Source organism: Odocoileus virginianus, chromosome 12 (assembly GCF_023699985.2).
Source record: "Odocoileus virginianus isolate 20LAN1187 ecotype Illinois chromosome 12, Ovbor_1.2, whole genome shotgun sequence".
NCBI classification, from domain to species: Eukaryota; Metazoa; Chordata; class Mammalia; order Artiodactyla; family Cervidae; genus Odocoileus; species Odocoileus virginianus.
This window is the reverse complement of record NC_069685.1, coordinates 50795543-50820278: the sequence shown is the minus strand read 5'-3', so window position 1 is coordinate 50820278 and position 24736 is coordinate 50795543. Positions and strand designations below refer to the sequence as shown.

Sequence of the window (24736 nt, the reverse complement as noted above, 5' to 3'; positions counted from 1 at the left end):
AATGTTTTTAAATTTTTTTAAATGAGTATAAATCAAGAGGCAGTGACATTAAGGGATCAAGTAAAAAGAAGAACAATAGAGTAAAAGTCCTCCAACTCTAACTGATGTGGTCCCTGAAATCACTCTGGTTCTTGCCCTTCCTAGGGCTATAGCTTTTCTAGGACATACCATTAGAACTCTGTCTTTAATATGCAAATCATTTTCTGGAGCTAAATGCATAGGTGGTTCTGGGTGCACCTCACAACTCTGCTACTTCTATGTGATTGGAAGAAAGTTATTTAACCTCCTTGAGCCTTATTTTCCCCATCTGTAAAAGGTTATTACCTACCTTATGGTGCCCTGGTGATTAAATGAGGCATTGCACTCTCAAACTAGCATTTAGCAAGGATGGACATCCTTGTTTGTTTGTTTGTTTTCCCCTTTTCTGCCTAAAGGCCATTGAAAATGTCCTGATACAGGCACTGTATCAGTTAGGATCAGATCTCAACTGCATGCATTAAAAACACCAAATAACAGTGGCCTAAATAAGGTAAAAATGGATTTCTTTCTCACTTACAGTCTGGATGACAATGGTCCAGGGCTGGTATGGCAACTCTGAGCAATGAGTTCATCAGGGACCCATCTCTAGGGTGTTCAAAATGACTTCCCATCAGAGTCAGATTCCAAATAGAAGGATGAAAAAAGGAGGAAAGGAGAAAGAAAGGACATGACATATTCTTCCCCTCAAGAGCATGGCCTGTCACTGCCATTAGTTAGAACTTAGTCATGTGGCCACACCTCCTTGCAATAGAAGATGGGAAATGTAGTCCTTATTCTCTTTGACCATGTTCCTTGCTTAAAATCTGATGGGGGGTTTTCTTACTTTTATTGAGAAAGGAGAATGGATATTGAAGGAAAACCAAGAGTTCCTGCCACTGGTACCAATGAAATGGTCCTTTGACCTGGAGCTGAGTAGCCTGAATGAGTAGCCTCTTCCATGCATGGGCTTCTCTAGCAGTTCAGTTGGTAAAGAATCTGCCTGCAGTGCAGGAGACCTGGGTTTGATCCCTGGGTTGGGAAGATCCCCTGGAGAAGGAAATGGCAACCCACTCCAGTACTCTTGCTTGGAGAATTCCATGGACAGAGGAGCCTGGCAGGCCACAGTCCATGGAATCACAAAGAGTCAGACACAACTGTGCGACTATGTTCATGTTCATGTCCATGCATGGAAGGAAATCTTTGTGTTCACAGGGAATCTGGTCAACTATAAGGCATATCATATGGCCCAGCCAGAGAAGAGCTCTATAGAGAATTTATTTGCCCAGGTAAAATGACCTGATCGTGTTTTTGCAGAGGAAATTGTTGTTGTTCAGTCGCTCAGTTGTGTCCAACTCTTTGCCACCCCATGCACTACAGCACACCAGGCTTCCCTGTCCTTCACTGTCTCCTGGAGTTTGCTCAGACTCATGTCCATTGAGTTGATGATACTGTCCAACCATCTCATCCTCTGTTGCCCCCGTCTCCTCCTGCCCTCAGTCTTTCCCAGCATCAGAGTCTTTACCAATGAGTCAACTCTTCATATCAGGTGGCCAAAGTATTGAAGCTTCAACTTCAGCATCAGTCCTTCCAATGAATATTCAGGTTGATTTCCTTTAAGATTGACTGGTTTGATCTCCTTGCTGGCCAAGGAACTCTCTAGAGTCTTCTTCAGCACCACAGTTTGAAAGCATCAGTTCTTTGGCACTGGGCCCATATGATTTCATCTAGCTTGGCACCTTCCTCACAATCCTTTTCCCATCCTTTTGTTTATTAATTCAGACAACACATGTTTATTGAACACCTACTATGTGAAAGGCTCTGTGTCAAGAGCTGGGTATGTGCAGTGTGGTGATGTAGCCTGGCCGGCTATAATCCATATGGTTGCAAAGAGTCGGACATAACTGAGCAATTAAACAACAGCAACTTATCTAAACCAGTGGTTTATTACAAGGGTAATTGTGCTCCCTCAGGGAACATTTGGCAATGTTTGGAGACATTTTTAGTTGTCATGATTGTGGGAGTGATGAGTGAGTAAGTAAAAGTCACTCAGTCGTGTCTGACTCTTTGTGACCCTGTGGACTTTACAGTCCCTGGAATTCTCCAGGCCAGAATACTAGAGTGGATAGCACTTCCCTTCTCCAGGAGATCTTCCAAACCCAGGGATCGAACCCAGGTCTCATGCATTGCAGGTGGATTCTTTACCAGCTGAGCCACCAGGAAAGTGCTACTGGCATCTAATGGTCAGGGATGCTGCTAGACATCTGACAATACACAGATCAACCCCCTACAATAAAGAACTTTCTGGCCCAAAATGTCATTAGTGCCCAGAGCTGAGAAAATCTGGTCTATACAGTGTTGGCACCTCAGCTCTAAGTTCAACTGTAAATGGTGAAATCAAGGGCCACAGTGTAAGGCACATAGTATGTGCTCAATGAATGTTTGATAACCACATGAATGAGTAAATGATTAAATGAGTTATCATATCTTACGTTTGCAATTTGGCCAAATGCCTGGTACAGGGCTGTGTTAGAATGGCTGTTCATAAATGGTTATTGACTCATTTCTCTAAATGTCCCCGCTGAAGAGCACCTGGGCAGCAGCTGGGAACGACGTCCTGCTGGCTGGGGGCCAAGATGGCCTCACAGCACTGGTTTGGGGTTACAATCAATTGCTATGGGCAGCCACAGAGTGACGGAGTTGACAGTGTTTCTCCACATAGTGATGGATTCATTGTCTTCTCTCCTGCCTTTCTTCTCTCAGACTCTCTGTAGAGAAGGGTTTATAGGGCTGAGCTGAGAGCTTGTGGATTTAGCTCTTTAGGGAAAGGAGGAAAAAATGAACCCAGACTAAGGATTATTGTTCATTTGTTTGAGGATCAAGAGCCAGTCAGAATTAGAGACAGGGATGGAGGGGAGGGGGCTTCCCAGGTGGCTCAATGGAAAAGAATCCACCTGCCAAGGCAGGAGACTCAGGTTCAACCTCTGGGTTGGAAAGATCCCCCGGAGAAGGAAAGGGCAACCTACTCTAGTGTTCTTGCCTGGGAAATCACATGGACAGAGGAGCCTGGCAGGATACAGCCCATGGGATTGCAGAAAGTATCAGATACGACTTAGTGACTAAACAACAACAGAAACATCGAAGGTTGGGGGAGCCTGACTCGGCTTCATCACTACACTTTTTCTAATTCATTTATTCAACAAATAATGAGTGTCAGCAACTCTTTGGGGGTTTATGTGAGTTAACTAAAGAGATAAAAATCCCTCCCCTCTTGGAGTTTATATTATAAAGAAACAAGCTGAACAGTAGATCCTAATATAGTGTGTGTATGATTTTCCTATGGAGAAAATTCAAACGAGGAAGGAAGATAAGATGTATTGAGGGATGAACTTAATACTACCTCTATCTAGTTCCAATACATTTTCTTTTTAAAATATTATTTATTTATATATTTATTTGGCTATACCGGGTCTTAGTTGCAGCACATGAGGTCTTTAGTTGTGGCATGCGAACTCTTAATTGTGGCATGAGGGATCTAGTTCCCTGACTAGGGATTGAATCCTGGTGCCCTGCTTTGGGAGCATGAAATCTTAGTCACTGGGCCACCAGGGAAGTCCCCCTGTTTTCAGTTCTTTCAGGTGAAAACCTAAGAGTGGAATTGCTGGGTCATATATTTAACTTTCTGAAGAACCACCAAACTGTTTTCTCCAGTAGCTGCACCATTTTACATTCCCACCAGCAACGTCTGAGGGCTCTAATTTCTCCACACTGCCAACACTTGTAATTTTCCATTTTGTAAATAACAGCCATCCTAGTGGTATGAAGTGGTATCTCATATGGTTTTAATTTGCAGTTCCCTAATGTTTCCTCATGCAAAGAGTTGACTCATTGGAAAAGACCCTGATGCTGGGAGGGATTGGGGGCAGGAGAAGGGAATGACAGGATGAGATAGCTGGATGGCATCACCGACTCGATGGACATGAGTTTGAGTAGACTCTGAGAGTTGGTGATGGACAGGGAGGCCTGGTGTGCTGTTATTCATGGGGTCGCAAAGTCAGACACAACTAAGTGACTGAACTGAACTGAACTGAATACAGATTATTAGGTGTTGAGCCTTTTTTCATGTGCTTATTGGCCATTTTTATGTCTTCTTGGAGAAACATCTATTTAAATCTTCTGTCCACTTTTGAATTGGGTTTTCTGTCCTTTGTCATTGAGATGTAAGATTCGAGGGTGAATTTTTAAATAGGGCAGTCACGAAAGGCTCCCTTAGGAAGATGACATTGTTTTTTTAAAGAGATATTTATTTATTTGGCAGCACTGAGTCTTAGTTGCGCCATGCAGGATCTTTGATCTTCATTGCAGCATGTGGGAACTTTAGTTACGGCCAGCGAACTCTGGCAAAAGTCACCCTCATCTGAAATAAAGAATACTCTTACCTGGAGAATCCATGGACAGAGGAGCCTAGCGGGCTACCGTCCATAGATCTCGAAGAGTTGGATGCGACTGAGCACAGCACAGCACACAGCCCTTCAATAGCACAGGAGTTAGAGGCACCGACCCTGTGCGTAGCTGAAAATCCCAGTGTAACTTACAGTCAACTCTCCATATCTGTGGCTCATCCACATCTGCAGCTTCAGTCAACTACACTATTCACTACTGAACAAAGTCCTTATGGAAGTGGGTGAGGGCAGTTCAAACCTATTCAAGGGTCAACTATACTTCTCAGAGCTTCAATCTGTTCACTTGTAAAACAGGAATAATAATTGCTATCTACCTCACAGTGTTCTTTCAAGAATCAAATGAAATACTATACCCAGTCAGGGCCTGGCACATAGTCATGCTCAGAAATGGGTTTGAACCTAGATCAGGAAGACTTCAAATCCTGAGGCCTCCGGGAATGAAATGATTTGTAGGAGAGTCTGAGGGGTTTCGTGGCTGGAAGCCTGCAGTGGAGCCTGACACCGACTATCATATACCCTCCTCTGTGCTCCTTATGTGTTTAAGAATGTGATTTGTTTACATACTAACACCAGTCAGGGGGATTAGAGTCTGAATGCCAGCTTTTACCAAGTGACTTTAGGGAAATTTCTTAATCTCTTTGAACTCAATTTTCTCATTTGTGCCTCAATATTGTCATATTGACCATATATGTGTCATAGGAGAATTGACAGATAATGTATTTGAGTGTCAATCGCATCTGGTAGGTGCTCAAAAAATGTCTTTCTTTCATTGCTTCATCCTATGTCTGTCTGCCCAGCAAATGCCATCTGAAACATTAAAAAAGTCACAAGATTACCTTTAATCATGCCTTTAACACATGTTGCCATGATGTTCTGCTTTGTTTTGCTTTTTTGTTTGTTTGTTTGTTTGTTTTTTGCTTTTTTGTGGCAGGCATAATGTGGGCTTTGGGGTCTCAGGTGAGAGTTGAGATCATGGTTCCTGTTCTTACCAGCTGTTGGACCTTGAGCAAGAGTCTTAACCTTTCTGAACTTTAGTTTCCTGGCCTACCTTACAAAGCAGTTGTAAGGATCTGAGATCATTTTTTGTAAAGCATCCAGCACCCAACAGGACTCGTAGCCTCAGGGCCAATGGAGGGCACCTTAGTATGAAGAAAAGTTTGGGAGTTCCAAGCAGTTTGGGTGGTGAGGGAAGAACAGGAGAGAAAAATCCCAGACTGTCTAGAAAATCTGAGAACCTAGCAAGACTGGAGCATAATGAGTTTCGAGTCCTCATTTTTCTCCCTTTGGAAAAAGCTAAGAATCAGGAGTACCTAGTGTTCTGCCCAAGGCTAGCTCTGTGCTCTCAGGCAAGTCTGGTTCCCTGTCTGAACCTCAGTTCCCTGGTGTCCCTCTGGGCGTCTTCTCTGTATCCATCTGTGGCACCACTAGTGACCAGTAGGGGGTAGCGGTGAACTGTGGAGTCTTTGCCTCCAAGTCTGTTTTGCTTGCCTTGTTGCTATTGTCGGACCTGGGACAAGAGACTCGTGGGAAATAACGATAGTAATATGTTTCTCTTTTTCAAAGAGCCACATTTTATCCTCAGTGCACAGCCAGAATGAGGTCTTGGCATAGTACAAAAATGAGAAAGCAGAGCCTCAGAAGCATAAGAAATTTAATCAACAGGTAATTTTGGTCATACCATATCTTAAATTTAGAACATTCCAATGCTGGAAACAGCATTGCTGTATGTCTTGTCTGCTTAGTATTGATAACTTACTACCTACTTTATGGTTCAGGAAGTGTTTTCTGATTCTCAGTATCAGGGGATTCTCCTCTTATTCTCCCCAGCTTACACACAAGCAAACTGAGGCTTCTAGAGGTTATATCATTTGGCTAGTATTTTCTTAACTTAAAAGCACCATCTGAGAGACTTTGGTAGACTCCCCAAAATATTAGCTTAACAACTACAGACACTGGTGTTTTGCAGCAGTTTTCATATGGTGGGACCTAGTGGGTTCAAGTCCAGATATTGCTCGTGTTGCAAAAGAAATTAAGTTCCTCTCGTTGTCTCAGCATCTCTACAGGTTAACAGCAATTTCACATGGCACTGGAAACTGTTTTAGATCAGCAGCGGTACTCAAAAGAGGCTATCAAGTGATACACCTGTCCCAAACTCCAGATTCTGATATTTACCCTCAACCACACTTTTGGCCTTGCCCCATGGCATGTGGGATCTCAGTTTCCTAACTAGGGTTGGAACCTGCACCCCCTGCACTGGAAGCACAGAGTCTTAATCACTGGACCACCAGGGAAGTCCCCAGATTATCACTTTTTGGATGGTCCTTTTATTGTATGTGTGTGCAATGTCTTTAACAGACCCCTGGGTTGGTTAAGATGCTATAACAGAAAGGCACAACTCACATGAGCTTAAACATTAAGGAAAGTTTTTACTTCGTACAACAAGTAAAGTCCAAGGCGGCACATGCAACAGCTCAACATTAGCAGAATTATCCTGCCCCCGAATGTCAGTAATGCTGAGGTTGAGAAACCCTGGGTTGGACTGATCAGTGCAGGGCTTCGGGCTGGAATCTTCTTCCATGAAGTTCATGGCAGTGAGGAAGAGGCAAAGGACACCACATAAAATCAAGGTTTGGAGAGTCTGAAGGAGGAAAGGGGGACTGGCTTTGGGGAAGGGAATCAACAGTCTCTAAGCCCTGTTGTTGTTATTACTAATGTGGCTTCCAGTGAGCTCCAACTAGCTCTTACACTATCTGTGCCCTATTGTGGAGAGTTAGGAGGCATATCAGAATTAACCCTTAGTCCTTGCCTTCGCCATGCTTATAGTCTAGATGTTTAAACCAGACTCATATTACTGCCTTTTATCATAATTTTTTCTTAATTGTAGAAAATACTGAAAGGAATTAAGAAAAGCCAGAATCACCCATAACCCATCAAAATAGCTACCACTAACATTTTTGTTTATTTCATTCTAGTCTTGACCCCGCTTTCTAATGATCACGATCCATGTAAATTATCTCTGCATTCATTCATTCACCAGCTACAGAGCTGAGTGCAGGTTTGTGTCGTTCAGATTCTCACTGTATTAGGAGTTCCCAGGAGAACAATTTCATTGTGGCCCAGAATGGTTGAATAGGTGAGGCTTTACCTGGGTCTTGAAGTCAGTTTGAATGAAGAAAGAGGGTCTGAAGATGGCCTTCCAGTGAGAGGAAGGGAATGTCCCAGAAAGAAGGCAGGGCAGATGGGAGTAGAGAGAACTGATGCATATTGGGAAGGCTAGAGGGAAGGAGTCAGTGGTGGGGAAGAGCCTAGGTGTAATGAACATGGTTCTTTGTCCATCTGGAATTCATCTCCCTTTTGATAACAACACCAGCTTTTCCTTGGGGCATCTCTCCCCCACTGTCAAACAGAAGCTTCTGTTTGGTTGTAGCTAACCCAACCCCTTGTTTGGAGGTGGTCACATGACTGAAACTGATCAATCAAAACACCACATTTCTCTGGCCAGTGATTGGCTCAGGGGTGCATGCCTAGATCAGGCCAATCAGGATCAATGAGACTTAGTTCCTGTTTGTCCCCGCTGGTCTCAAAAGAGCAGCTCTTTTTCCTTCGGATTGGAAACTGACAGATGAATCTTATCTTGCCATTGTGAGTGGAATGGCTGCCTGAGAATAAAGGCAACACAGTAAAGTGTCGATAAAGAGAAATGGAGAAGGATTGACAGAGTCCTTGGGACAACATTAGCTCATTAGTTACATGAGCTAATAAATTGTCTTTTTGCTTAAGCTGGTTTCAGCAAACTTTCTGTCTTTTGCAACTAAAAGCTCTAACACACTTTGCTGCTGCTGCTAAGTTGCTTCAGTTGTGTCCGGCTCTGTGCGACCCCATAGACGGCAGCCCACCAGGCTCCCCCTTCCCTGGGATTCTCCAGGCAAGAACACTGGAGTGGGTTGCCATTTCCTTCTCCAATGCAGGAAAGTGAAAAGTGAAAGTGAAGTCGCTCAGTCGTGTCCGACTCTTCGTGACCCCATGGACTGCAGCCTACCAGCCTACCTCTGTCCATGGGATTTTCCAGGCAAGAGTACTGGAGTGGGGTGCCATTGCCTTCTCCGAACACACTTTGCAGCCTAAAGTAATGGATAAAGTATCGAACTTAGGGTCAGAAGGACTTTGCTCTGCCGCTAACCAGCTGTGTTCTTGGGCACTGCCCTTCACCCCTCTAAGACAACTCCTCTCAAAAATGGAGGAAATAGGACTTCCCTGGTGGTTCAGTGGATAAGATCCACCTGCCAATGCAGGGAACAAGGGTTCGATCTCTGGACTGGGAAGATCCCACCTGCTCTGGGGAGTGGGCCACAACTACTGAACTCTGCATGCCCTAGAGTCCATGCCCTGCAACAAGAGAAGCCACCGCAATGAGAAGCCAGTGCACCATAGAGAAGAGTAGCCTCCACTCACTGCAACCAGAGAAACGAAGCAACGAAGACCCAGCAGAGCCAAAAAGAAATAATTTTAAAAAATAAAGAAGTTTTTTTTTTTAATTACACTTATATAAATGGAGGAAATAATATGAGCCTCTTGGGTTAGTAGAAGTGAATGACAGTGCTTTGCCAACTGAAAGGAAATAAAAATGTAGAGATCTGTTATAAAATTGCAGGGATAATTTTGGGAAGAAGATTTGAGAAGGGCTAAAAAAGGATGACAAGCTTAAAGGTAAACTTGGATGCTCCAGGCAGCAGGAGATGATATAAGTGACTGAAATAGGAGCAGGTACAAGAAAGAACAAAGGGTTCCTCGTCTACACTCTCCTCTTCAATAGGTGCATGAGACAAAGGAATGTCATTCTATGAAGAATGGCAGCACAAAGGTGATGATAATCAGCAACTGCCACTAGCTTCATGGTAGGAAGTGATGGGCACTGACAAACAGGTCAGTGCACATCCCATCTGAAGGAGGCAGCCTCTTCTCAACTTCAGCCAATCTGCCATACAGTATATCCTGATTTCCTAAAATTTCAATAGAGCCCAGAAATCCAGACAATCCCAATGAATAGAATTGAGTATCACTGGTTTTGACTCTTCCCTTCCTGAAATATCTCAATTTTCAAATGTTGGTTTGTTTGTTTAGCGTTCTATGAGCCAAACACAACTAGTCAATCTGTCAGACTTAGCCTTGGGGATGCTAGTTTTTTGTTTCTTGGGTAGATGCCAAGATGAATCTTAGTGGGAAGGATGAGAGGGTGGCTAGTAGGGAGATGTCTATACAAAACCAAAGCATGGGCAGAAAGTTTGCGGAGGAGGAGCTCCATCTTCTCCTGAGAAGCACTTCTGTGAACATTTGTTGAATCCTCACATGAACCTTATGAGATAAGGCAAGTTAATTCTATTATGTGGATGGGGAAACTGAGGCTCAGAGAGTGCTCACACCCATAGACTACAAACTGGACCCTCAAGGCTGCACTCTTTACTTCCTCACTGATGGTACCCAAGTTTGAGCTGACTTTGAAGTTCACCAAGAAGCTCAAGACACTGCAGGGGAAAAGGAACCCTTTTGCTTCAAGGAGGCCAAGCTGGTGTTGTTACCCACTGCATCTCCAGTGCCTTTTAAATATCCGTGTCTTAAGGTGAATGTAACTACTGGGCAGCACTTCTTTGATGATGTGGCAGCCATGGAGTGCACTGCTCAGAGCTCCTTCAGGAGAGCTCTGCTTCGAAGAGCATGGTTGACTGACAGCACTAGTTACCCCTCTGGATCCACCAAGTTCATGCCAAGGTCATACCTCCCAGGGCTGCTCCCAGCCAATGACAGAGCTAGTGAAGCCCCACTGCTGCCCAACCTGGAATCCCTCTTCCAGCTGACTGTGGCTGGGGAACTCCCGTTGAGCATGGCCAAAACTTTCTTAGAACTGTGCTGCTGTCCAAGGCTCTTCCTACCCTATCCTCCCGTCCCCTTCTCCTGCCAAAGGTATCAGACCAGCCTCACAATCTGAACAGTCTCTTGCCTACCCTCCCTCCCTTCCCCTTTGTCCTTCATAGGCATAAATAAATAAATCCTCAATAAGTCTCTTGCAAATCTATGCCCATCTTAGCACCTGCTTCTCAGGGGATCTGAACACAGATGACCTCCATTTTGTGAAATGAGTCAGTGAAGTGTACAATCATACAAATCCAGAGTCATCTGTTAGAACAAGGAAACAGAGTTTTGCACTGTAACGCTTAGGTCCGTGGGCTTTGGAATCAGAATGATCAGGGTGTAAGCCCTACTCTCCAGTGGTATGACCTTAAGGAAGTTTTATAACCCATGCTGAGTTTCTACTTCTTCATCTGTTGAAAAAAATGATTCTAAAAAAAAAAGTGATTCTCAACCAGAAGTGATTTTTCCCCCAGGATATCTGACAATGTCTAGAGGTGTTTTTTGGTTGTTACAACTGGAGGAACTGGAGGGGGGTGAGTATTGCTACTGATGTCTAGTGGGTAGAGGCCAGCGTGTGCATGCTAAGTCACTTCAGTTGTGTCTGACTCTGTGAGACCCCATGGACTGCAACCTGTCAGCTCCTCCATCCATAGGATTCTCCAGGCAAGAATACTACATTGGGTTGTTATGCCCACCTCCAGGGGATCCTCCTGACCAGTGTCTCCTACATCTCCCGCACTGGCAGGCAAGTTCTCTACCACTAGCACCACCTGGAAAGCCCTGGGTAGAGGCCAGGGATATTGATAAGTATCCTACAGTGCATAGAGCAGTCTCCCCAACACATACACAGAGCAAAGAATGATCCAACCCAAAATGTCCATAGCTCTGAGGCTGAAAAGCCTGTATACAATGGAGATGGTAATGGTAGCTAATTCTAAAAGCTGTTGTAAGGATCCAATGGGATCATGTGTTCAATATCTGTCATTTCTGTTCCCCCATTCCCTTGTAAACTCCACAGTGGCAGGGACCAGATGATTCAAGATCGACATTCGGTATCACTAATGACTAGAACATGGAGGGTACTAAGTAAATTATTATGAATTAAAATACTTATCAGATGAGTACAGATCAACAAATGCTGTTATTATTATTGATGTTATTATTTTTACAATTATCATCATCATCAACACTGTCTTTTCAGACCCTGGCTCAATGCATGGGGCATAATTGGTCCTCAGTATTTGTTGAATGAGTGAATGAATGAATGAATGAATGAGAAGTGAAGGGGTATTTACTCATTAACTGCTAATTTATGTGCTTTGGAGAGATATTGGAAACTCTTGGGAAACAAGCCCAGTCTTTTTTTTTTCCCAAAGAGGAATTTTGTTCGTCAAAGAAATGACTTGAGAGGATTGAGACCTCAGCCAGCCAGAGCCAGGGGCCTGACTCAAAGTCATGTCGAGTTTAGGACACACATCTTGCTTGGCTTAGGCAAAAAAGGAAAACGGGCCAGGTTTTGTGCGAACTCGCTGTGAAACAAGAGCTGTTTTCAGGGCCCAGGAACACGCTCCGTCCCATGTTTAATTTCTTCCATCTGTCTGGTATCTGCCCTCCGCTGCCCTCTGAGCCATTGCCACACATTGTCTGCGCACGTTCCCATATAAGGTGATCTCTCTCTTTCTTTCTCTTCCTCTCTTCCCCTCTCCCTCTCTTTCTCAGGGTTGGGCTGCCGCAGCACTTCCTCCACCCTGCGCTCTCTCTCTCCCTCTCTCTCGGCCTTCCCTGGCAAGCTCTGTAGTGAGGATGGATGGCTGGAGAGCGGGAAGGGGCAGGGGGCTGCCAAGGAATGTGGCAGGTTTATTTTTGTTCAGGCTGCATTCTTTGCCAGGCCTGCAGGCCCCAGCCACTTGGGGATGTCACATGCCGATAAGACAGTGGGGGGTGACTGAGACCTGTGGCTCAAATCTGCAACACCCCAGGTGTGAGACATCGTCACGGAATGGGGAGGGCAGGGAGTGGGGTAGGCAGGGACTCTGAGGTCATGGGACTTGCCTCTTCCCACTGCCCTGTGCCTGATTCCCAGAAAGAAGTCTAATCCTTCAGAGAAGCAATTGCAGGAATTGAGATCTGTAACCACGTAGGACGATCTCTGGGCAAAACCCAACATCTGTGGCTGAGTGGAGAAGAGCCAGGTGTCAGGGTGAAATTATTAGCTGTGTGACCTTGGGTAAACTGACTGACTTCTCTGACTCTCAGTTTCCTTATCTGTCAGAATAATATCAACAAATCTACTCGATAGTATTCTAGTATCATAGTGTAATGTAAACTTCATGTGGCAGCAATTATTATCTGTTTTGTTCACTGTTGTTTCACCAGCACACAATAGGAGCTCAAGTGTATTAAACAAATTAAATGACAGTTCTTTTAAATGCTCAGCACCCAGTAAATGATAACTTATTATTATTCAACAACAGATGCTTATTAAGCCTCTATTAAGTACCAGGCCCTGATAGGTACTGGGGATATAATGGTGAACAAGACAGACAAGGTCCCTGCCCTTAGCGAGCTTATGTTCTAATGGGAGAGATATGTAGTAAAGTAAATTAAATTCTGAGAGTATTAAGTGCTATAGAAGATATTAAAAAAACAAATGTGGAAGAAGTGTGGAGTTTTAAAAAATATATATTTATTTAGTTGGCTACGTCAGATCTTAGTTGTGGCATGAGGGCTTCTCTCTAGTTGTGGCGCACAGGTTCCAGAGCAGTTGGCCTCAGAGGTTGCAGTGTGCAGGCCTCGCAGCTCCATGGCATGAGGGATCTTAGTCCCCTGACCAGGGATCGAACACAAGTCGCCTGCACTGGAAGGCGGATTCTTAACCACTGGACCACCAGGGAAGTCCCAGAGTGTGTTTTTTTAAACGTTTTGACTGTGACTCACAGTAAGAAATATGTTTATTGTGCGACCCAATGAACACACATGCACGTTTACTAAGCTGAAATAAAACTTTCATGTAAGTTGTGGTAGATTGTCTGTGAAGATGTCTACCAGGAATTTGGCGAACTTCATTCCTGGTATGCACATGCCACTCCTGAGTGAAGAGGTGGAGTCTAGAGAATTCCCTGGTAGTCCAGTGGTCAGGACTCTGCACCTAATAGGGTCCTATGACTTGCTTTGACCAGTAGAATGTGATGGAAATGACACTGTACTTGTTCTGGGCCTCAGCTTTAAGAGGCCTGGTGGCTTTCACTTTTATGCCCCTACTATATGCCTGCCATGTAAAGAAACCCAGGTTAGACCACTGAATGATGAGGGACCTCAAGGAGAAAGAGAAAGTCCACTTGAGGGAGAAATGGTAGCCAGCATTGAGGCCCCAGAAGGAATGGAAACCATCTTGGATGTTTCAGCCTCCTCCCAGCTGAACTCAGTAAGATGGTGACCCCAGGAGATACTACATGAAGCAGAAGAACTGCCCAGCTGAGCCCAGCTGACCCACAGACTTGTCGGGGGGAAAGGTGTTGCTTTTAAGCCAATAAATTTGGACTGGTTTGTTATGCAGCAAATAATATTTCTGACCAAAGAAGCATTTACCCTTATTCTGTGTGATATTTTCTATTCCACTTCATTTCAGTTTTTTAAAATTTTAATCAAGACCCATTAACCCAGGTTTACCTGGTGGTCCAGTGGTAAGAATCTGCCTCGCCATGCAGGGGGACACCCATTCCACCCCTGGTCAGGTAAGATACCACATACCACAGGGCAGCTAAGCCCATGTGCAACAACTACTGAGCCTATGCTCTTGAGCCCAGGAACCGCAACTCCTGAGCCTGTGTGCCGCAACTACTGAAGCCCACATGCCCTAGTGCCCGTGCTTTGCAATAGGAGAAGCCACTGCAATGAGAAGCCTGCTCACTGCAACTACAGAGTAGCCCCCTACTCTCTGCAACTAGAGAAAGCCCGCACAGCAACAAAGACCCAGCGCAGCCAAAAATCAATTTTTCTTTTTTTAAAAAAGAGCTGGGCATCCCCCTTTCTTAAAAAAAAAAAAAAGACCCATTAAACTGATGTCAATACGTAATGGGCCATAACCAAGTCTGAAAGACACAGTGAAGGAAAATGACCCATAGATGTATCACTTTAAGTAATGGTGTTAGAAAAGGGGTCTCCCTGAAAATCTAACATCTGAGCTGTGATCTGGATGGGGAGAAGGAGCCAGGCTGGTGAAGATCTGGGGAAAGAACAGCCAGGTGCAATGGTCTTGAGATGGGGACAGGTTTGGTGTGTCTGAGCAACTGGACGGAAACCAGTGGTCAGAAGAACAGGGAAAGAAGGGAAATCTAGCATGAAATCAGACCTTATACCAGGCATTCAGCCACTGAGAGCAAACACAGCAAGGAAGAGGTAGGGTGAGCTCCCAAGGGCCTGACTGCCCATCATTTTCTTAAAAAAATTGAAGTGAGATCCATGTAACATAAAATTAACCTTTTTAAAGGGAAAACGCAGTGGCATTTGGTACATTCACAATATTGTGCAACCACTACCCCAGTCTGTTTCCAGATTTCCATCACCCCCAAAGGAAATCCTGTCCCCAAGAAGCAGTTGCTCCACAATCTCTAGTTCCCAGCCCCTGGCGATCACCAGCCTGCATAGTGTCTCTACAGGTTTGCCTCCTCTAGATATTTCATATAAATGGAGTCATACAATAGGTGGCCTTGGTGTCTCTAGCTTCTTTCACTGAAAGTGTTTTCAGGGTTCATCCCTGTTGCGACCTGTATCCATACTTCATTTCTTTTTGTGGCCGAATAATATTCTGCTGTGTGTTTATACCACCAGTTCTTTAGGCATCCATCCATTTGCCTGTCATTTTCATTCTATAATTCCATCTGTAGCACTCTTATAGACCTTGATTTGACGTCATCAGCCCAGAAAGGAGAAAAGGTCTTGGCAACATGAAGAAGCTTCATGCCCTGCTGCTCCTGGCCTTTTCTTGTTCCCTCCCATCAACGTTTTCCTGCATGATTCTGAGCTTTCTGATGGCCCAAAATGCAGCTTCACTGCTGGTTACCCTTAAATACTCCCCCTGAATTCTATAAATACACCAACACTCAGCTGGGAAAAAAAGAACTTGAAAGGCATCTGAAATGAAAATATACTTTTTCCCCATCATCAGCCAAGCATTTTCTCTCCATCTTCTCTCTCTCTTTGATTCCAGGATAAGCTCTTGGATTTCAAACCATTAGCCCTACCTGGGAAAGAAAAGAACTTGCTTGGCAAAGCCCTTGTAGGCAGAGAAAGCCAGACAGCATGTTAACCCTGGTCCTCCCACCCAGAAAATCCCTTTGCCTCACACAGAAAATCATTTTGCCTCAGCGGTGTGATTTATGGTCTTTCTTCCAGACTCCACTCAGGTGGTTTTGAGCCAGTTTAGCCAGGCTACTAACAATGGCTTTGGGATCAAGCAGACTGGTGTTTGAATCTTGGCTCAGCCAACCACTAGCTGTGTGACCTTGGGCCCTCTATTAACTCTCCAGGACTCAATCTCCTCCGTTACAAAAAGACAATACTGTCCTTGCAAATCTATCGTGAAGATTAAATGAGATGATGTGGGTGTGGGCAGTGTGCAGAAATGAAATTAGACCTAACTCAAGGAGATGCCTGGAACTTCGGGCAGCTTGGCCACGTGGGGGTGATTTGGTTGACCTCACAAGGCCTTTCTGCCCATCATTTTGATTGTATAATTTGCTTTATAATTCAGTCCATCTGCCCCTCCAGATCTCCACCCTGCCATTTTCTCCCTTGGGAGGCCAGTCTGCATGGATAATCTCAAGTGGTTGCCTGCTCCTTTGGTTCCCTGTCAGGTTTAGCCAACAGGAGGCCAAGCAGAAGATCAGAGGGTGGGAGGAGACTGAGGCCAAGACTGGCTGCACCTAGAGGCTCCTCTTGAGCAACCTTCCCCCCACAGGGGCTGTGTTGGGCTTCTGGTACCTGGTCCCTTCTCTGGCTGCTTCAGGCTTAGGGACACATGACTGCCTTTGTTGCTGGATGCTTGTTGGTTTCCCTAAACCCTGCCCACACCTTTATAAATAGTCCTTTGTTAAGCTCTCCGCCATTGCCCAGAATGTGCCACCTTTATCCTGCCAGGGAACTGACTGATACAGAGGTCACCCATTTTGGTTCACGTCTCAGATTTGCCAGGGGAAGTATATTGTTTGATAATCAACTGAAATCCAACTCTGAGCCCTCATTCTGTCAGTACTGAGTTTCTCTCCCTCACACGGTTCCTGGGGGATGCCAAGGTTCTGGGCTCTTTTGCTGTGATAAAAGCCTTGGAGAATCACTTACAGTCTTTTGTCAATGGCCAATCCTGGTGACTGACTGCCAGGTCACCCACCCATCATCCTGGGGTGCCTGGTCCTTTTAGGTCCAATGGAATTGACGCTTCCATGTGAGACCTGGGATAAGGTAAGCTTAGGCCACACTGGAAGCCACCAGATGGATGATGTGGCCTCCTTGGGGTATTTCTACCTTCTTAAGAGCTGCCCCAAACTTACCACCTGTGATGCTTCCCCAATCTTCTCAGCATTTCTCTTCTCTATTCTTATTCTGATCTTCCCTGTCCACACTCACCCTGAGGACAACCAGTATAAGCTCCCCTAAAGACTTCATACCTTTACAAAAGATGTAAGGGCAACTTCTAATTTTGGCCTGTAAAACTCAAGGTGATGCAGATTGTCTCAAGAGGAGGGGAAACAGAAGGAGTACACACATAAATTAATATTTTAATAAATTCTGACACATACATGAATTACTTAACAAAGTTCCTAACATACAGTAAGCACTCAATAAGTGATGCTATACTTATTAATTGAGCCCAGTAAGAATGTTAGATGAATTCTATATTTCAAGCCATAATTATAACCAAGAAACTAATATGAATTGCATATTATTTTGGCTTCTCTGCATTGCCCATTAATCTCACAAAACCCATTTAAAAAAACCATGTGACGAAAATGTTGTACCAGGCATGCATTTAAAAAGATCTCTGGAATCTCATCCATTCAGTTTAATGTTTCACATATGATTTACCTTTTAACCTTTTAGGAAAGCACATTCTGCTACTAAACATACCCACAAGATTATATTGCCAGAGCAGAGACAATTTAGCCTCTCTGCAAAACTGAATAGGTTTCCATTTAAATTAATTTCTTTCATCTCCAAATAACCTAGATGGCAAAGGCATTAAATGGATAACATTAATGGATAACAGAATACCCCACTTCCGAATTTGTTCCTGTGTCTGGGTCATTTTTTCTCTGGTTTAAGAGAATGAAATAAAGTGGGCAGTATGCAGAGTAGCCCCAGATGGGATAGCATCTTGAAAACTGGCATTCACTGAATACTCATGAAGAATCCAGAAATATCTCATGGTCAGGATGAAAGGTCTAAATTTAATACCCAAAACAGAAAATTGGCTTGGCTTCCCTGTACTCTGCATAGGAAAGTTCTTGTTGGAAAGTTCTGAAATGAGAAGGGACTGGAGACATTAAGTTCATAGCAGTGTCAGATTTTTATGGGGACGTTGAGGGTCTGCTGTTATCCCAAGATCTCATTTGGCCCATGCTGGAAGCCTGCATTGAAGGAAGATAATTTGTTGGAAGGAAATCAGGGAGAAGGTTTACACTGATACACAAACGCCCCACAATAAGTACAGACTCATTTCTTCCTCTTCTGGTTGTGCTTACCCAGCTTTTAAGATTTAACCACCTTCCTGGGCCACCTGAACAGGATATCTGTTGTTCTTGTTTGCACAGTATCTATACCTCTGGTAAGAAAATTCAGCCCTTTCTTTTGGGAAACTGCCCTTACCCTATCTATTACTATGTTTATCAGAGCCATAACAATTGATTCGAGAATGATCAGACACACTTAAGACCATTGAGAGTTTGCCCTGGGAATCTGCTGGAACTATGGAAGCAAAGATCCTCCTTTTTTTTTTTCCTGCCACACTATGTGACTTGTGGGGGAATGGCTTGTGGGATCTTAGTTCCCTGACCAGAGATCAAACCTGGGCCCTTGGCAATGAGAAGATCAGGGAATTCCCCTAAAGATTCTTTTATTGAGGTTGCTAGGTTTGAAGAATGTATGCCTTTTGCTACTAACAGCCCATTCAGAGAAAAGTGGAAATGAGAGACAGTTAAGATGGAGTGAGAAAGAAAGTTAAGATGACATCATTGAGCTCCTAGGTCAAGCCATACCTGATGGTAATAATTTCCTTGGACTTCACATTTACATGAAATAATGACCAATCTCCTTATTTTTAATTTAATATTAAACTCAGTCTTGAAAAGGCACTTGACTAGGAGCAATTTTTCCCCTCTGAATAACCAGAGCAGAGGTGCACAACTGTTGATGGTCCTTGTAGTATCTACAAGGTTAAATAAGGGAGCTAGAAGGGGCAGCTTCCAGTTTCTCTCTCATCTCCTCCACACTTCTTCCCACCTTCTCCTCCACTGGAGGCTAGTGATAATACCAAATAATAGCATTTTCTTATCAGAGGACTTTGAGAAGCAGATTGGGAACTTTAGTGCTTTGATAGCAAGGGAAGAGTAGGTTTCAACAACAGTCTGTTTTACAACCAAAAACTCTAAAGAATCTACATCTTGGGTCCTATAGTCTGCAACCACGAGTAACCAAGAGGCCAAAATTAACAATAATTGAAAGGAAAAGACATATCCAAGAAAGGCCACCCCTCCATTAACCCATGTCCCTGATGTGCATACCCTGCTTACGTGATTTAGCCAATGGAAGTGCTTTATCCCTGAGAGTGGAGGTACGTACATTCATGTTCATAGCAACACTGTTTATTGTAGCCAAAAAGTGGAAGCAATCCAAATGTCTATTAACAGATAAACAGATGAACAAAAATCCATACCATGAAATGTTATTCTGCCATAGAATGGAAGTACTGATATATGCTGCAATATGGATGAACCTTGAAAATATTGCAACTAAGTGAAAGAAACCAGACACAAAGAACCACATACTTTATGGTTCCATTTATATGAAATGTCCAGAAAAGACAAATCCATAGAGAAGGAAAGCAGATTAACGGTTTCCAGGGGCTGAGAAGTGGTGGATTTTTTTAAAATTACACACTGGGAGATGATGGCTAAAGAGAATGGCGTTTCTTTCAGGGGTAGTGAAAATGTTCTGGGGTTGGATAGTGGTAATGGTTGCACAACTTTGCATGTATGGTAAAAGCAATGGAATCATATACTTAAATGAGTAGATTGTATGTATGTGAATTTTATCTTAATAAGCCATTAAAAAGAGAGAGAGAGGGTCAGGGTAGGAGCAGGAATCTTTCAGAGAGGCTGTCTCATGTGACTGAGACACCCTTTCACCCATTAAAAATGTCAACTATAGTTCAGCCAAATGGCATCTTCTTTTACAAGAAGACTCAATATAGAACCTAAGAGGAAAAAAAAAGAATACATGTGGGTGGCTTAACTTGGGATATAATCAGCAATGCCTTCACAGTTGTGAAATTATTGCTGATAGGTTCTTCTTGGATCCCTCAATGAATCTTTTTATCTTAAATGAATCAAGGGATGGTTGCAAATCTTCCTTTGTCTTATGTGTGGGCCTGATAGATAGGCAGGGACCCAACCTGTGCAAGGCCACTGTCTGCCTGTCTTCTTTGCTTCTAGTTGGAATGTAAACTTCTCAGTATATGGATCCCAGGCAGCATGCAGACTGGCTTCAAATTCTTTCCTGTGTTTCAAAGCAATCACATTAAGTATAAAATCAATTCAAGTTTGAGTACAAAGAGTAGATTCCATTGCTCACTTGAATTTACACAGGATTGCATTCTTTTTAAAGATCATTTTATTTGTTTATTTTTATTTACTGGCTGGGCTGGGTTTTTGTTGCATGTGGGCTTGTCTCGAGTTGTGGCAAGCCTGGTATGAGGGCTTCTCATGGGGGTGGCTTCTCCTGTTGTGAAGCACGGGCTCTAGGACCTGTTGGCTTCAGTAGTTATGGTCCCTGGACTCTGCAGCACAGGTTCAATAATTGTGGCACACAGGTTTACTTGCCCTGCGGCATGTGGGATCTTCCTGGACCAGGGACCAAACCCGTATCTCCTGCATTGGCAGGCAGGATTCTTTACCACTGAGGCACCAGGGAAGCCCAGGATTGCATTCTTATAACTGAAATCTATAGTGTTTTCAAAATAGCAGCAACAGGCAGAGAAGGAACTAAAAACTACTGGAAAAGCCACTCATCTTTGTATAGCCTACATCTGTAGACTACAGAAGGAGCAAATATAACTGTATCTTTTTTAAAAAGAAAGGCGGCGGGGGTGGGGGGGTGGGGGAGGTAAGATGTCCTTATCTTGGGCTTGCCAGGTGGCACAGTGGTAAAGAATCCACCTGCTAATGTAGGAACCTCAAGTTCGACCTCTGGGTTGGGAAGATCCAACCCAGAAGGAAATGGCAATCCACTCCAGTACTCTTGCCAGGATAATCCCATGGACAGAGGAGCCTGGTAGGCTACAGTCCATGGGGTTGCAAAAAGTTGGACACGACTGAGCAACTGAGCATGCATGCATGTACTTATCTCTTCTAAATCAGGTACTGTTCTAATCTCAAAACCCATGTCAACTCACTTAATCTTCACATCAACCCTTTTGGGAAAGTATTATTATGGCCACATTTTATAGATGAGGAAATGAAATCTCAAGTGAAGCCATACAATGGCAATCCAAGCTCCAAATTCAGGTAGCCAGAAAAATCTCCTAACATACCCAATAGGGTCAAGTAATTACATCATCCCTTGTATGCATCTTTTGGGCTTCTCAGGTGGTGCAGTGGCAAAAATAATCTACCTGCCAGTGCAGCAGGTGCAAGAGACATGGGTTTGATCCCTGGGTTGGAAAGATCCTCTGGAGAAGGAAATGGCAACCCGCTTCAGTATTCTTGCCTGGGAAATCTCACAGACAGAGGAGCCTGAAGGGCTATAGTCCATGGGGTTGCAAAGACATGACAACGGCATGCATCTTTTATTGTTGTTTAGCCATCCAGAGTTAACTTTTCAAGGTTAACTGTCCAGAGTTAGCTTTTCAAGGTTTTCAGTGTTGCCTTCTCCAACTAGTCTTGAGCATCTGTGAGCTGGGGCCTTTCTTAATTTCTCTCCAAGTGCCCTGCAGCCAGTGATGTACCCATCTTGGAATGTTCTATTCCCTCTGCCCCAAAAAACCTCTCCCCTTTCTTGTTTGGCTAGTTTTTACTGACCTTTAACATCTTTTTGTCTGATGGAACCTCTCCTGACAGTACAATCCCTTCAGCTCCAGATAAACTTGAGACCCTTCATTTGGATTCTCCCACCATTGGATCCTTCTTTATAGCATTTATTGTTGTTATATTGGTGTTGCCCATTCAACTGTCAGTCTTCCTGCATAGACTGTCAGCTCCATGAAGTCAGGGGCCAGGTAATTCCCTGCCCTCCACTGCATCCCCAGCAGCCAGCACAGAGCAGGGCATACAGGAGATGCCTAATATGGAATTTGTTTTGTTTTGCTTTATTTTGTAAGTCTGATGCTAAATCCATAGTTGGTTTCTTCCAAGATGTTTGAGCAGGCTACTAAGCTTTCAGAGTGTGAGGAGTTTCATTTTTTTTCTTCTTGTTTCTTCACTGCCAGCTGACATCACGAAGTACAGTGGTGTCCACTCTGATAGGGGCAGTTCAGAATACCATTCACCGACTAAGTTCTCTCCTAACACCAGTTAGTAAAATCCTAGGGTTCTGTCTGCTTCTGTAGACTTCCTGGCCTCCTCTGTGATCTGAGCACTAAGATCTCCTCTTGCCTATCTCATAGAATGTGAACTCCTTGGAGAGGTAAGGAGGACTTTATTCATTTCTGCAGGTGCCTAAAAATAGGCTCTCAGAAACCAAAGAGCCTTAGGCCATTTACTTTTTTTTTTTTTTTTTTGTCTCTCTCCATATTAAAGAAATTTTGGAAGAAAAAAATTAATTCCCAATACAGGCTATGTGGCCCAATAATGTGACAAAGAAGTAGAAATCTCTATGATGAATGTGTCTTTTGTTAATCCCACCGGAGACTCTACAATTATTCCATGTATAACCCAATTGGAGATATTTATGTCAAAAACCTAAATTTGAAGCCCAGGCCAAATGCTTCCTTAACCCAAATCCTGTTGGCCCTGCCTCAAGGAAGTCATCACCAGATGTTTGGTGAAGGAAGGAGGGAAGGCAGGAAAGAGGGAAGGAGGAACAAGGGAAAGGGCACAGGAATTTAAAATGGGTTAATAATGAAGAGGGGCTTCCCTGATGCTTCAGGAATAAAGACCCTGCCTGCCCATGAGGAGACGTTGGTTCGATCCCTGGGTGGGGAAGATGCTCTGGAGAAGGCGATGGCAACCCACTCCAGGATTCTTGTCTGGTAAATGCCATGGACAGAGCCTGTCCATAGCGTCGCAGTCCATAGTGTCCAGTCCATAGAGTTGCAGTCCATAGTGTCCAGTCCATAGAGTTGCAGAGTCCGCAAGACTTAGGGACTAAACAACAACATAATAATAATGAAAAGAGTATTTCGTAAACTGCAAACTGGAGGACATTTACGAAAGTTTATTGCCACCGTAAAAACCCCAATTCTCTAGGCTGTCTGCAGTGGCTCAGAACCTGCGAACCAATTTGAACGTGGGCCCACACTCTCCGCCTTTCGTATCCAGAGCCTTGGTTTCATTGCGCGCGCCCGCCAGGGGCCTCGCGGAAACGCGCCAACCCATCCCTCCGGAAGTGACGTGTCCACGGCCTAGCAACCGTTGCCAAGGAGCTCGTCTCTAGGAACCCACTAGAGCCTGGATGCCTCTTGTGGGGTAAAGTGGTTTCGTGAGGAGAATTTGAGGTAACGTCGCCAAGTCGCGGTCGGAAACTCCCCTGAACCCCGGAATAGAAGAGAACTCCCTCCCCCTCCCCTTCCGCTTCCCAATGCGGCACCTCGAGAGTGGAGGGAGGGGTCGCAGCAGTTAAACCCCCCACTTCGGGGGTCAGTTCCCGTGGGGCCTCGCAATGATCCAGGCGACTCCCCAACAAGATGAACCGTACCCTCGCGAGGTGCCTGGGTCAAACGTGGGGTCCTCTGTCCCCTCTCCCGAGCCCCAGGGGCGGGAAGTGGCGGGGGAACTATTTTGGGGAATCTTAGGAGGCTTGTGCCAGCCTGGGACCCGGATAGCGCCGCTTCTGTTCCGAGTTGTGCCAGATAAACGACTGCCCTGGTTTTAATTCTCCCCCACCCCCTCGGGTTCTTATGTGGGTGAGTGCTTGTGCTTGTGAATTAGTGAGGCGACTTTCCGCTGGAACAGGGAGAGTAATTGCTTTTGCTAATTTTAGAGCGGAGAACCCACTGGGCATAGACAACCTACCTATTCAGTACATCTTCGTCCTTAGCGGGTGACCATCTGAAAGCTGGTGGGCGGCTGGGAGTGAAAATCAACTGGTTTCTTTTCCTCTCCTAGTAACGTTTTATGCGTTTATCCTAGTATTTTGGGTTTTGGAAGGGAAAAAAAGGATATATGTGTGTATATGTTATGTTTTATATACATACAATTTTTACATATATATAGTTTCTAAAGAATGAAAAATTGAGTATATCCGTGTGTGAAGATTGTGACATGAAGTTTTACTTAATATACTTTACACAGTGGAAAATTTGCATCTCCAGTGTGGATTTTTATTTATCTGAAGGTTTTCCTTTTATAGCTTAAAGGAAACCTTAACATTTTAAACCACATTGGTTATCTTTTTTTACTATGTTTTGGCTTATTTTTCAAAAATGATATAATCATTTACTCATAATTTTATCATAATTATAAGAAAATGATAATACTTTTACATTTTGATGTTTTCTAAGTATCCAACTCTACCTACCCAATTTAAAAAATCTGTTTCAGAGCAAGATGCATGCAACTCCAACTAATGTCTTAAGTAAATTAGCATCTCTTCATTTCATGGTTAAAAACTATTAGGGAACACTGAAATATTTTTTTCCTTATTTCTTTTTTCTGGGCAGTTCACTGTTAAATTCATTTTTAAAAACTGCTACTCTAAAAAACTGCCTGTCTGCAAATTTCTACCACTTTTCCCCATACTAAACACATGATGTCTGCATGCAAGAAACACTAGGAGCCATGGTTAAGCTGTTTCAGCCATTACATAATCAGATAATCAATTTTAAAAAGTTATAATCTTCCTCACTGCCACCTTGTTTAGGCTTATGCTTATTTTCTGGCCTTGGGCCTGTGAACAAATTCATTCTAGTGGAAGAAGTTGCT

At 44.0% G+C, this 24736-nt stretch overlaps 1 protein-coding gene across 5 annotated transcripts in view; it reads left to right on the top strand.

The window, feature by feature from the left end:
* IFT81 (intraflagellar transport 81) overlaps positions 1-24736 on the top strand; it is a 219202-nt gene that overhangs the window by 96195 nt on the left and 98271 nt on the right. For 3 of the 5 annotated variants that reach the window (XM_070475213.1, XM_020882549.2, XM_070475212.1), the window contains exon 3: positions 23063-23310. The exons of 1 other annotated variant lie outside the window; for it this stretch is intronic. The gene's annotated coding sequence lies outside the window, so the exon portion shown is untranslated. Of the gene's footprint in view, positions 1-23062; positions 23311-23693; positions 23719-24736 lie in introns of those variants that run through there. One more of the 5 variants, XM_070475215.1, reaches the window with a different exon arrangement.